The sequence below is a fragment of the Nannospalax galili genome, unplaced genomic scaffold (assembly GCF_000622305.1).
Source record: "Nannospalax galili isolate Female #2095 unplaced genomic scaffold, S.galili_v1.0 scaffold25, whole genome shotgun sequence".
Taxonomy (NCBI): Eukaryota; Metazoa; Chordata; class Mammalia; order Rodentia; family Spalacidae; genus Nannospalax; species Nannospalax galili.
Window position 1 is genome coordinate 6,823,254 of NW_008355642.1, and position 14,896 is coordinate 6,838,149.

Genomic DNA, 14,896 nt, shown 5'->3' on the forward strand with positions numbered 1-14,896 from the left:
GTGTATTTTACATATATAGCAAGGCAGACACATTTCTTGTGCTTATTTTCCCTGTGTGGCTATTGGCAATCATACCAGCAAATTCAAGTCTATAAAGCTCCCTCATGTACTGCAGAGAGAGTAAACAGAAGAGGAATGAACAAAAGAAAGTGTATTTATTTACTATGGCTGTCCTACAGCAAATTATCACAAACTCAGTGACTTAAAATAACAAAAATATATTACCCTGTAGTTGTGTATATTAGGATTCTAAAATGGGGTTCAGTGGATTAAAATCAAGGTATTAGCTGCATTATGTTCCTTCTAGCAGCTCTAGGAAATGACTCATTGCCTTACCTTTTCCAGCTTCTAGAACACACACACATTCCTTCACTTTATAGTATTATTGCCTAACCTCCAAGGCAGTATTACCAGCCTAAACCCATTTCATGAAACTGTTTCTCCTATCATCTCACTTCTGCCTTCCTCTTCTAAGGACGGTGGACCTATCTGTGTTTGCTAGTGTAATCTCCTTACCTCCAAGTCAGTTGTTCAGAGACTTTAATCCCCTCTCATTCATGTAACCTAGTAGTCACACCTTCTGTGGAGCAGAGCGTGAACACCTTTTGGTGAAGGTTTTATTCTGTCTACATGTTATTTTTTAAACACAAAAAAGTAAAAAAAAAATTACTATTATCATATGATAAAATTGATAAAATATTTAAAAACTACAAAGAAGAAATTACATAATAAATACCATCAAATAAAATTCCATTATGTGCTTCCTCCAGCAGTACATATACTAAAATTGGCATGATACCGAGATTAGCATGCCCACGGATGTCATGCAAATTCATGAAGTGTTCTATATGTTTTCATATTTCTTTACATGGCTGGATGACCCCATACGCATGCACAAATTGGCAGCTCTAGTTGAACTCAGTAGGATTATAAAAAGGGGGAGTTGTGTTTTGGGGTAGGATTTTAGGGAAAGATAGAGTAGGCAATAGATATTACTAAGATATTTTATATAGCTATATGAAATTTCAAAAAATAAATACAGTTCTAAAACTTAATCACACAAGAATATTCACCAATAGTATTTATTAAACATAATGTAAAAATGTGGATATAAAGTTGGAAAGAAAGGTCATTTTTCAAAAATATCACATTCCATAATTTTCTATGTTAAATAACATATAAAAGGAAAAAGTGGGGCTGGAGGTATTTCTCAGCAGTTAAAACACTTGCTGCTCTTGTAGAATACCCAGGTTCCGTCCCAGCACCCATATGGTGCATATACATACATGCAGGCAAAATGCTCATACACATAAAATAAAATGCTGATGTGGATGTAGGGAAGGGGGAACATTTGCGAACTATTTGTGGGAGTGCAAACTGGTACAGCCACAATGGAAGTCAGTGTGGAAGCTAGAAATAGATTTACCATATGATCCATCTCTACCACTCCTGGGTATATAACGAAAGGAATCTATATCCTACTGCAGAGATAATTACTCATTCGTGTTCTTTGCAGCTGTATTCACAACAAGCAGTAAATATAAACAAACTAGATGTCTATCAACTGATGAATGGATAATTAAAATGTGCTGCACTTATAAAGTGGAATATTATTCAGCTGTTGAGAAAAAATGAAATCATGAAATCTGCATGTAAATGGATGGAGCTGGAAACAATCATCTGAGTGAGGTAACACAAACCTGAAATTCAAACGTCACATGTTCTCTCTCATACGTGGGTGCTAGATTTGAAACTTTAGATATCTGTGTTTCATTTTGAAAACTCGTACAGGTCAGTAAACTATAAATGGCCATGGAGAATAGGGAATTTATTAATGAATGGGAGATAGAATGCAGCAATATCAAAGGGAAGGGGAATAATGGAACATGACTGAAGGGTTAAATGGATTGGGGAATGGAAAGACAATATAGAAAAGAGAACATAGGGAGGGTAAACTGACACTAATGTCCTTGAGAAAAGAGTCATATGTGAACCTGCTGTAGAAGTTTCCTAAAGTGTATATACATGCAATATTAAAATGAGTTTAAATGGAGCTACCTACAAATGAAGGCAGGTGAAAATGCCCCAATTAAACACAACAGGCTAGCAAACAAAAAGCCCAGTTCCAGGAATGGGTTACCTCTTTAGGGGTTATTAGACAGTGGAGTCCCATAGATACCCAAACATTAATGATTATTGTCATTGCTCTTGTTTACACATCAGAACTTGACTGTAAGAGCCTATGCTGAAAACACTATGTAATTTTGTTATAGAACATTGAGAAAGCAAGCGGGCACTTACCTTGAGTCAGTTTTCTCATCCCTACTGGCTAGGTTCCTTATCCCTGGAAGGTGCTATGCATGCTACCAGAAGATAAATATAATCATCAGTCTTACCCTGCAAGCTACAACAAAGATTGGCCTGGCAAGATATGCCCACTGGTGTAACAGTAGTACGAATGTTATAGGAGAAACACAACACGTTCTAACTGGATTTAAGGCCTACTCCACAAGGTGAAGCCCATACTATTATTAAGGACAAGAATCTGTGGCTAGCCTGGTCACAGACCCTAGGGGAGATCCTGCTAATATTATTCAGCTAAATGGACATAATATTCAACTGATCCCTAATAACCTATTGTTATACACATAGATTAAGTACATTTTTCAGCTTTCATTAAAGAAGTTACTTTTGGCAGTAGATGACAATAAGCATGGAGACCCAGAACTGAATAGTGTGCAGAGAATGAGAGATTGCTAAGTGCTCATCCCTAAACAGACATCTGTATCACACTCCTTCCTCCAAGTTTCATAAATCATTATGGAAAAGGAGGTGGAAAGAATCACAGATCCAGAAGTGGTGGAGGACTGCAAGGAAACTGTATTTTCACATCATTGTGGGGTATTTGCACATATGAACTCACAGTGATATTGACAGCATGTGCAATACCTCTATGAAAACAGAAGCCAGACAAAATCCCAGCATGGAAGGGGGAAGAGGTCACAAAGTCCCACCTCTTCCTAAGGTGCTACTGTAAACCGATAGCTGCTGGGAACCAGTGAGTCAGTTTTCTCTAAGACTAATTTCTGGTAGGCTGATCATGCTTCAGAGGATGGCCCAATGCCCAAGAATATTCCAGCAACAAAAAATGGACCCCTTTGACTTTAAAAAATAAACAAGTGGAGTCTCCCAAAATAACACATGTTATCTCCACAGCCCTTGATTACCCCAGAATTTGAATGTAAGGCCTTACTACTGAAGACAGGACACATTCGGATGTAGGACTTGGAGCAATTGGGCTGGAAATGACCCAGAAGCCTCTTCTCTGAAGACTAGCTCTCATGGTATCAGAGGATACTATTAAAATCTGCCAAGAGAGAAAACCAATCAACGGTCCTCCCCAGTTGTAAAGCCTATAAAACAGCAATGATTGGTCCAGTAAACTATCTCTACTGGTGCAGTAGTGACTTTCTTCATCTTGAAGGTAATCAACAACTGCCTAATTGGAATTAAGGCTTTCTCAATGGGAAGGAGCTCATGTGTGTACTGTAAACATAGCTAAGTACACATGGCTACAGAGGTCATAGATACTAGAGAAAAACCTACATTTGCCTCATCCCAAACCAACATGATTTCTTAATGTATTATAAATATGCATCCACATATTTACAGAGAAGTGTACTTCTCACCACTCATGAAAGAAGGTTCTTTTTGCAACAGATGGAGACTATCACAGAATTTCAGAACTAATAAAACATAGAGAAAAAGTGTCTCTAAAACATTTTAAACTAAGTGACACATCTTTGATGCAACCTCTACACCTAGGATGAATGCATCTTTCAACTCTCATCAGAGAAGTTTCCTTGTAAAGCAGATGGGGATTAACATAGAAACCCACAATTGTCCAATATGCAAAGAACAAGAGGTTGTAAAATGCTTAGCCATGAATAAGACACCTATTTCAAACTTCTACCTCCCAAGGTTCAGGGATCATTGGGGAAGAGGAGGCAGAAAGATTGTAAGAGTCAGAGGGGTGGATGACCATGAAAGATAAAAACATGTTCTAGAGAGTTGGTCAGTTACTCATATGAACTGTCACTCAATTGTGACAGCATGCACAAGTCCCATACAAGCTCAAATCAAACAAAATCTCGGCGTGGACATGGGGAAGTGAGAAGCAATCCTAACTCAACCTAAGGAACTTTTGGCAATGGATAGTTGCTGGGAGGGGGAGACACAAGGATGGACCCACACTGAAGGACATTTAGGGACACCAATCAGATCATATATGCCACATTATATATAAAAAATTGGGTGAGGGGCAGTACCATCTGACTATGTTGTATGAAAATAACAAAAATTCAATTAACAAAGAGAGAGAAATGCATGGTATATTAGTGCATGCCCTCAATTTCAGTGCTTGGAAGGCAGGCAGATCTCTGTGAGATCAAGGCCAGCCTCATCTACACAGAGAGTTCCAGGCTATGTGGAGCAGTGTGGAGACCCTGTCTCAAAAAAACAAAACTAACAAATAAACAACAAATAACAAGAGTAGACAATATTGGGTAGATAGGGAGGTTAGGATAGATTTTTGAGTAAATGTCAGAAGACAGTTAATACAATCAAAGTACATTATATGTGATATCTAAGAATTAATAAAAATATTTATAAAATCTTCAAAAGTAGAGTATAAATCTGATAATTTTACTTGAATTAAGGAAAATATAAGTCAAGTTAATAAGAAGCAATTATTGATAGTCACTATATTTTCTTTACCATAGAGAGATTATTTCCTAAATTATCTCAAGGTTTAAATAATACTCATAAAATATTAAAGTAAGAGCTATTAGGCCCTTCAATTCCACTTTTAAAAAATTCAAATATAATTCTATGGAATATTTTACTGAGAAAATAATCTAAAATATAGCTGGAATAACTTGTTCAAAATCAAAGTGCATTATTCTTTTCTTTACATTAGTAAGTCCTCTATTCAATTTCCATAATTGTAATTCCATCCTTTGTCCTTTTTCTTTGTATTTTAAAATGACTTATTTGGGAACATGGATACCTGCTTTGGGTAAGTGACCTTGCTGCACTTTACAGAGAAAATGGGAACAATCAGGAAGGAATCATCTCAGTAGAAAGTTAACAAAATGTGGATGCCCATATTCTTCATTAATTCTTATAATTATATATTAAAACTCTCCCCTTCTCCTTTAAAGGAAAACTTCGTTGTGTAATGGATATCATATCTTTCAGATTTTCATGAACTTTACTACTACAATTACTTCCTTTTATTGACTCTATTATAAATTATCTCTCTCAACTGATTTACTTCCATTCACAAATGTCAAACTCTAGTATTTTTCCATCTTAAAATAAATAAAATAGCCATTCATTCATATGATATCACCCTTTAGCTACAGGCTCTTGTGTCCTCTTTTTCAGAGCAAAATTTTATTTCCTCATTCCATATTTTCTATTCATTGAATATTAATTATGCTTCCTACATCACCACTCAGTCTCTATATTGCCAAGTCTGATAAGGATCCCTTCTCAATTTTTCAAATATATTTTTGCTGATTCTTTGAGTATTTCATACAATGTATTTTGCTCATACTTCGAAATCCTCCCTTACCTGTCTTCATATCCTCTTTCTACCCTACCTCCTGACCAATTTCATGTCCTCTATTTTTTAACTTTTACAAAAACTTTATTGAAAATTTCATACATGCATAAAAGCTGTTTTGATCAAATCCATGCCCACTCCCTCCCTTCCAACACCTCCCATATCTCCCCATCACTTTTTTCTTTCTTTTTTCTCTTTTTTCTTCTTTCATTTATTTTTATGGGGCTTTTGGCTACTCTAACATTTCCCCCTCTGAAGAGGTAACCCTAAAATCTTTTAAGTATTAGATACAAGCTCCCAAATACTTTTGACATGTTTGGCCTTTGGAACAGAGTATGTTGCTAACAGTCCCAAGGACATTTTGACTTTTAGCCAAGAAACTGGCTACTTTTCATTGGGGTCTTTTTACCCTAACTGCCTAGTCAATTCCTACCTCCTATTCCTTATCACACCATCCTCCAAAGGGGTTGCCCAAATTGCCTCTATTATTTTTTAAGAATTATCAAGTCTAATTTTTGTTCTTAAATGCCCTTCAGTGTGACTCCATCCCCTGGAGTGTGGTCAACTTACCAAAGTGGCACACCCTTAAAAAAAACTGACTCTCCCTCTCCCAGCAGCTATCAATTGCCAATAGTTCCACAGCTATATAGTTGGGCTTCTTTCTCTACTCCCTTCCTCTCCACCCACCTGTATGCTGGAATTCTGTCTTGAACTTGCATAGGTGTTGCGCATGCTGTCACAATAGCTGTGAGTTCATATATGTAACTTCCCTGCTGTCTGGAAAACACTGTTTCCTTGTAGTCATCTACTACCTCAAGCTCTTACAATGTCTCTACCCCCTCTTCTACAATGATTCTTAACCTTAGGAGGAGAGGTGTGATACAGATGTCTCACTAATGGCTGAACACTCAATAGTCTCTTATTTTCTGCACATTGACAATTTGTGGGTTTCTGTTTCAACAGCCATCTATTGCAAGAAATGTCTCTGGTGAGAGTTGAGAGATGCAGTAATATATGGGTTTAACAGTAAGTCACTAAGAATTGGATTAATGCTGTGTCTATTTTGCAGAAACATAGTAGTTAGTTCTCTACGGCATGTGACCTATCAAATCACAGGTTTTTGGTCCCAGGTATGGGATTCATCTCATTCAGCAGGCCTTAAGTTCCACCAGAAAGTTGTTTGTTACTCCCATAACATTCATTCCACTGTTGCACCACTGGGACTGTCTTAAAAGGTCAGCCCTTATTTCAACTCGAAGGGTTCACAGCTGGGTAAGTCTGATGATTCCTTTTTATCTGGTAGCATGCATAGCACCTTCCAGCACTATAGAAGCTAGATAGTAGCGATGTAACTTTCAGGTCAGTATCAGCTTGATTGATACTTGTTTGTTCTACAACTTATACATGTAGTACCTATAGCAATTATGATCTTACCAACCAGGTCTGTTAGATAACCAAAAGTAATGGCAATAGCCCATATTGCCTGAACATCTCTGGGACCCTTCTGGTCAACAACTCCAAAAGAGGATATTCATCCCTGGCATTGGGATTTTTATTTGCTAGGCAGTGATAACGGATACAGGAATTGTGCCCCCATGATAGGGTAACTACATTTAAACTTTTCAAAGATTATACTTTTTCCTAATTTTTCACTCCCCTCACCCTTTATATCACTGAATTCTACCTTCTCTTCCAAAGAATACCTCCACCATGAGTTCTTACTAGTTTTCTGACCTGTATGGATTTCCTATTGAAACACACATATCTATAGTTTCAAATGAGGGAGGACATATAGTATTTGTCTTTCTGGGTTTGGATTACATCATTCAGGATGATTGTTTCCAGTTCCATGCTGTTACCTAATTTCATGATTTTGTTTTTCTTAACAACTGAATATTTTATTGTTTAATTGAACCATATTTTCATTATCCATTCATCCTTTGATGGACATGTAAATATTTTCTATTTCCTGGGTATAGCTATCACTTCAACAATATTTGACAGCTTACAACACATACTCAATGTGTTCTCTTTGGCTGATGTCCATCATTATCATAGTTTCCATTTTCTTCTGTGATGGTTAATCAGCTCCAACTTGATTGTAATCTCCACCAGACTGAGAAATGCTTAGGGATCAGTAAATCACAGGTCTTTGGGTGTCTGTGATTGTGTCATGAGGGTTCTTATATAATGAATGTATTAATTCCTGCATGTATTCAACACACAATGGCATTAATGGGAGTTGGTAAATGAAAAAAATTGTGTCCTAGCTGTAGAAAGTAAGTTATTGGGATTATGTCTCTGGCTGTATCTTTCCTTGGCCTATTCCTGCATTCCTTCTTTCCTTATTTTTTATTGGTCAATATGGGAGTTACTCCATGAAAGTGTCGCTACCATAATGGACTGAAATCACTGAAACTGCAAGTCAAAATATGTTTTCCTCCCTAGGTTGTTTCTATTAGTTCTTTGTTCAGATGAATCAAAAAAGTAAATGTTGTACCCTTTTACTCCACTGATCACCCCACCCTCCAATGTGTTACCTCCTCCTCTTCTATTTATCTCGTAAATCCCAGCGTGTCTAAAATCCTGCTCTGGTGCCCCCTCTTTCTGTGTAAATGTTCCACATGTGACTTCAAGTCTCATTATTTATATAAGTTATGCACATTAATGATTCATGTACTGTCCTGATTTCTACCAAAAAAATAAATCTAAAACTACCTACCTAACTCCTCCATATGTATAGCTAATTAGCACCACAAACTTAATAATGCAAATTAGAGTTCTTGGTGTTTGTTATCAACATAGTCTGCCAATAGTACGTTTCCCAAGTCTTGACTCTCAGTTAATTGCAACTCTACTTATCCAAATGACCAAGTCAAACCACTAGACATTATCTTAATTTTTCTTTACCTCACTGTTCATATCTAACTGATTAACAAATGCTGTTGATTCTAATCCCAAAGATATACCAAATCTGTTACTGACTTATCATTTATTTTCTAGGTACCTACAGACATGCAGACACACACACACACACACACACACACACAGAGAGAGAGAGAGAGAGAGAGAGAGAGAGAGAGAGAGATCACAATTACACATGCACTCAAATATGTGTTATATGTAAGCCAATTTGGCCCATGCTTATCTTTTTGACCTTGTTTCCTACCATCATCTACCTCTCATACTCAGCTGCAGTCTCACTAAAGTTTCAGTTCCTTAAACATGCTGAGCTCATTTTCATTTAAGGCCTCGAGTAACATCAATTTAGCATGTTTTCCCCACTAATCTTTGTGTGGCTGGCTCCTTTCTGGCATTCAGAACTCAGCTTTTCCTTACTAAGGCACCCTGTCCCAGTAATCTCTACACATTGCATATGTTGTTTTTCTGGATGGCGATTTCTCAGTATCTGGTATTCCTTATTTCTTATTTGGTTTTCTTATCCATTTTCCATGTCTCTTTGAAATAATGCAGTCTCTGTAAGGACAGAGATTTTGTCTATCACTTTTGCATTATGATTCACTCCTAAAACATTGTCTGGGACATAGCAGGTTCTCCAAAAATAATCGTTAGATGTGTAGAATTTTTAAAGAACTTATCTGTAGCTTTTCACAAACTGAAGGCAATTTATCCTGGATTTAACTCTTTAAATGTTACTGTTTTAATGCCATCTTTTTCTCAAAAATTAAAGCCATGAAAATACAATAAATAAATATTAATGTTTTAGTTGATGCTATAAGCTACATATTTGTCAACAAACTAAGCATTTCAAAAGACATATTTGTGAATTAACCTCATATCACACATAAGAAAATTTTTATATTGGTTATGAATTAATGAGAATGAACTACTGTAATACTGCATTTTACAGATAATGGCTTTATAGTCCAGAGAAGAAAAAGAATTTGCCCAAGAAAAATAGAAATAAGTGGTAAAAGTATATCTAAAAGCTGTTCTACATCATTCATTCAATAGGCTAAAGAAATTTTACATTGTATACATGGTTTCATAAAATGATCCAAATGTATTTTCTGAAACTTCCTATACTCTCACCAAATAGTATAATGTTAATGCATGATTTTAATCACTTACTCCCTTATTTAGAGTAGCCCATATTTATATCACTGTTAATCTCTCATGTTACTAAATCAAATTGAAGTGAAATCTCATGGTAAAAGAAGAATGTTTGTTTACATGTACAGTGGATGTTTTATAAAATTTGTAAATCCAAGTACATTTTTAATATTTTTATTATTTTGAATCAAAAGTTTTCAAAAATGCAAATGTTAAACTAAACACATCCACAAAATCAAACTCTATATTTAACACTAAATAACACATGAGTGATATTGATTCATTTAACAAAAGCACACATATGTACCTGTATCTATAAATTCCTACGTGTGGAAATAAATTATCTATATTTGATTATATTCATAGTTCTTTCAAATGATAAATGATAAGTCTGTGCAGGAAGTATGTAATTTTTTAAAATATTCTATTTATTTTATGTGTATGAGTATATTGCCTTCATGTGTGTAAGTGCACCCATGTCATGCAATGCCCACACAGGTCAGAAGAGGGTGTTGGATCCCCTGGAACTGGAGTTACAGATGGTTGTTAGCTGCCATGTGGGTCCTGGGAATCAAACCCAGGTCCTCTACAAGAGTGATCAGTGCTCTTAACCACTGAGTTATCTCTCCAGCCCCAAAGTATGTAAAATTTTAAAAATATTTTATTATTTTTATTTCATGTGTATGAGTGTATTGTCTGCATGTAAGTGCACCCATATCATGCAATGCCAGAGAAGGTCAGAAGAAGATGTCAGATCCCCTGTAACTGGACTTATGGATGGTTGTTAGTTGCCATGTGAGCATTGGGAATCAAACCCAGGTCCTCTGCAAGAGCAGCCAGTGCCCTGAAGCATGTACATTTTATTAAGGGATTTTTATTTGTTCAGATAACATCCATGTATGTTCGAAATCAACTAATATTTTAAGTATGATAAAACATAATATATATTAATAAATTGAAACAATGTTTTCTTTTCCATTAGTAGAGATTAACAATATACTGAGTCTTTCACTGAGTTTTCAATCTATAAGAAATAAATAATATCAGTTGACATATCATGAGTGCTAGAAAACATAAGTTTCAGGCTTTCATATTTATTGAACCATTAGAATAAAAATATTTAAGATAAAAAATTATAAGATCAGGAGATCTGCCCACTTACTATACAACATGTCTGCTTTCTTTGACAGAAATCTGTTTGTTTCCTCCCTCCAATGCTTGATGAAAAAGAAAAAAAAAAACAGAAATGTCATGGAAGATGACATACATATTTCAAATAATCTGCAACAAAAGAAACAAAAACTAACATTCTGATACACAAGAAAGAGATAAAAGTAACATAGAAGCCATACAAACATGGAGCCATACCATGATATTTTTCCAATCTAGTTCCTTTGGAAGGCTGAACATGAAAAATGGGAGCATGGTTATCATCATTAGGCAAACTCATCTAAACCATTCTCATACACTGACAAAAACGGAGCTGAAAATCTTATTTTTTTTTTTCTTTTTTTTTCTGGTACATTGCCACTGGTGGCTCATATCTTCTAAGTTAAAGGAATTGAGAAGGAAGATGAAAAATTACCTGTTCTAGTTATCTTTTAGGCATAATTAATAGGAATAGTTCAGTGAGTGGCTATAAGAATCAATCAATGAATATGTTTTTGAGGAATGCCAGTTTTGTAACTAGCATTATGTACGAGACATGGAGACAGAGGAGCATAAGATTGCATGCCTACCCCATAAGTTGCTCATTAATAAAGTACTTGACTAGAATACCCAGTACTGCATAAAATAAACAATAAAAAAACTAATGAAAACCAGGTTAGTGTCTAAAACACAGATTACAGCCAAGTTTCAGAGTAGGACAGAAAATTTTTTATCTCACAAAGGCAAATCAGTTAATAAATTATATCAATTAATAAAGGATGAATCTAGAGACTAAGAAGGCAGGGATGCATAGCGGTTAGATAAAGAGTACCAAATTATATTTAGTTAAGAGGAATTACTTTTTGTGTTCTATACCACAGTCAATTAACTGTAGCATACAACAATCTAAGGTATATTTTAAAGCAAGTAGACAAAACCAGATGTTATCAATGCATAGAAATAATAAGTGTTTGAAACTATCAAAATACTAATTACTCTGAATTCGTCATTATACGTTGTATACTGTCTTGAGCTATCATTTCATAGCCCATAAATATGTACAAGTATAATGAATCAATTAAAAATGATTTTCAAAAATTATAAAACTATGCATATGTAAAATTTTCAGGCAGTTTAGTTGCATTCACTATTTTTAGCACAGTAAAAAGAATGACATGATGTTGTGAAAAATGAACAAAAGGAAAATAAAGGTAAGGAAGGGAAGAAAGAATGGAAAGGAAGAAAGATAGCAAAGAGGTGGCAGCAGTATAAATTTAATCGTTTACATCCTTTTGGAGACTAGGAGGCTTGGAGAAATTGCCTGGGGCTAGGATTTGGAGGCAGTCTGAAATCTCATGGACTAAAATGAGGAATAACCAAAACCTTATTACACGAGAACCTCCTGGGAATTTGACCCCCAAACCACTCCATGTTATATTTGAAGGTGAGATCGCATGAGCCACAAATATTCCCCAAAACATTTATCATTAAACCAAAATGACAAAGGATGATGAATGTGACAAGCACCCCATATGTTACCTCATGTCGTTGTTTTTGTTTTATTTTTTTATACAAATTCTGTCTATTTCCATGAACTTTTCTATAAATCATGAGTACCTGCAACCAAATTACACCAGAAAATTTCATAAAACCGCTTCTCTGAGACTAGAATGGAGATGTTAACACAACAAGAATAGTTTCCTCATTTTATGTAATGGTTGAATGGATCTTTTATACATAAAAATAATATTTCAAACTGTCAGTTTCATATTGGAGAATCACTAGGAAAATAGCGTCATTGAATCTCTTTAATAAACTGTGCAGTTGTAGTTGTTCTTAGAAGGTACTTCAAAGAAAAGTATTATAGTAGCCTTAAACTATTTGAACAAATCCCTAACAGTTTTTTTAAATGACTGTTTATGATGTATCTCCTCCAGCAGTCTGAATGACACCTTCCAGCATTGTGAAGACTAAGTATCACAGAGGAAGCTTCGAAGTCAGTACCCACTTGAATCCTCCATGTCCTACAACTCAAGCCTGTGCTGCCTTCAGCAATAGGATGCTACCTTGAAGTTCTGATAAGCAAACGAGCAATGACAATAGAGTGTACTGTGTGTAGTGCTCAACCCTAAATGGGCCATCAGAAATACATCCCCCTCCTCTCAAATCTTAGGAATCACTGAGGACAATGAGGTAAAGGGATTATAGGAACCAGAGATTACAGAACACTGGTGAAAAGCAATGGTTTTTCAGCATGACGAGGCCATTGTACACATGAACATGCCAGACAGAGGTCATGGGTGCAGGCATAAAATCTGCATAAGGTCAAGCCAACCAAAATTCCAGAATGAATAGAAGAGAAGCCAAGAAGCCAATCAGCTATTGGCAGTTGACATGCTTGAGGAGGGAGAGTCAGTTTTCTTTAGGGATGAGACCCCTGGCAAGTTGTCTGTGCTCCAATGGATGACCCAACATGCAAATACATACTGGAAGCACAATATGAACTCGGTGGGTTAAAAAACAGAGTACATGAAGTTGGGAGAGAGATGTAGGAGTGGATATAGGAAGCACTGGAAGGAGAGAGTAGAGGGTGAATTTTATTCAAGCACATTGCATACATGTATGAAATTCTCAAACAATAAAAAGATGGTCTTCTGTTTATCTGTTTAACACACATTTTGCAATAGTCCAAATAAAGAATTTAGAGCTCTCTAAGTGTTGCATGACAAGGTGAAATTGGCTGAGAGTACAAATAAACTCACATAGATCATGAATTTTTCCACAAACCACACAACAGTTGCGTTTTCTCCACTCTGCTTCAGTACACTATAATGATGGAGTCTTTCCTTTAACATTTGTAGGATTTTCAAGATGTGCAAAGCTTTGAGTGGAACAGGTAATAAGAGAAAGATAAATAAAAGAAGCTAGAAATATGAACAGCTTGAGCCTCTGTTATGAGTGCATAAATGCCTTAAATTAGGAAGAATTACAGTGGGATTTAGAGCTATTGGGATGTATTTGCATCTTGAGCTGGTCTTTTAACCATTAAGTAGAGCAATTTACTGACTCTTCCTTTGTAGGAAACAAAGGCATATGGTTATCTACTATAATATGTTAGCATAAAATATTTTGGCTGTTCTAAAGCATATGTACCTAGAGCTCAAGACATATGCTCAGTAATGGAATCTGTACAAGATTTTAATTTTAATCAAAGCATGACTCAGATTAGCATCTGTCCTCCAGTAACAAAGACAATGGAGACGGGTTTCATGATTTTGTTTCATCCTATTTTCATAACCTAAGAATACAATTGATATAACAGAGATACAAACTATGTGAAAAAGAAACCTAAAATAAGTTCATTTGTGGAATATCTGAAATAATACATTCTTGGTTGCTCCCCTTCAAACTTTGAAAACAGTCTAGGAAAGCAAATTACTGTTACAGTTATCTTGATGAGTGTTGCCAATAATCAAAGTTGAGAGATTATTTACAAAAACTCTAGCTTATAATTATTAATAGTCCACAGTGACTATAATACAGCAAGCTGTTGCACCGTTTATATTGTTTGAATGATAATGTCTTGTGACTGCATTTTCTTCAAATTAAGAAGAATTAAAGTGCTCTCCCTCATATGTGGCTCCTAGCACCAAATCCTTTTAAATTCCAGGTCCTTTTAATAAGATAATAATATACAGCTGTCCCTTCTGCATGAAATAACTACCATCATCACGACTTCAGCTGAACCTGATCGCTAAACATAGTCACAATTGGGCTTGTTGACAGTTGTGTTCATTCACTAAAGTAGTGCCAAGCAGGGTCACTGGACCCTCACCTGAATATCCAGCCACTCTTTCCAGCCAACTAGTCCAGCCATGGAAGACAAAAGAAAAATGAGGAGGAACCCAATAGAGGGATGCTTCTGGAAACCCTTGTCAATAAACTCCAGGGGATTCTCATATGAACATTTGAAAACTGCCCTGTTCTGACTTTTTTCTAGTTCCCTGTCTAGAACTTGTAATGCTAATTACTCTTGCCTTTACT

The 14,896-nt window shown here is 35.7% G+C and overlaps 1 protein-coding gene and 1 pseudogene across 1 annotated transcript in view; one reads left to right on the forward strand and one right to left on the reverse strand.

Annotated features, from left to right (window-relative positions):
- The window catches only part of Il1rapl2 (interleukin 1 receptor accessory protein like 2), a 1,274,770-nt gene that overhangs the window by 422,318 nt on the left and 837,556 nt on the right, over positions 1-14,896 (reverse strand). The gene's annotated exons all lie outside the window — the stretch shown is intronic.
- On the forward strand, positions 758-854 carry LOC115067670 (annotated as a pseudogene).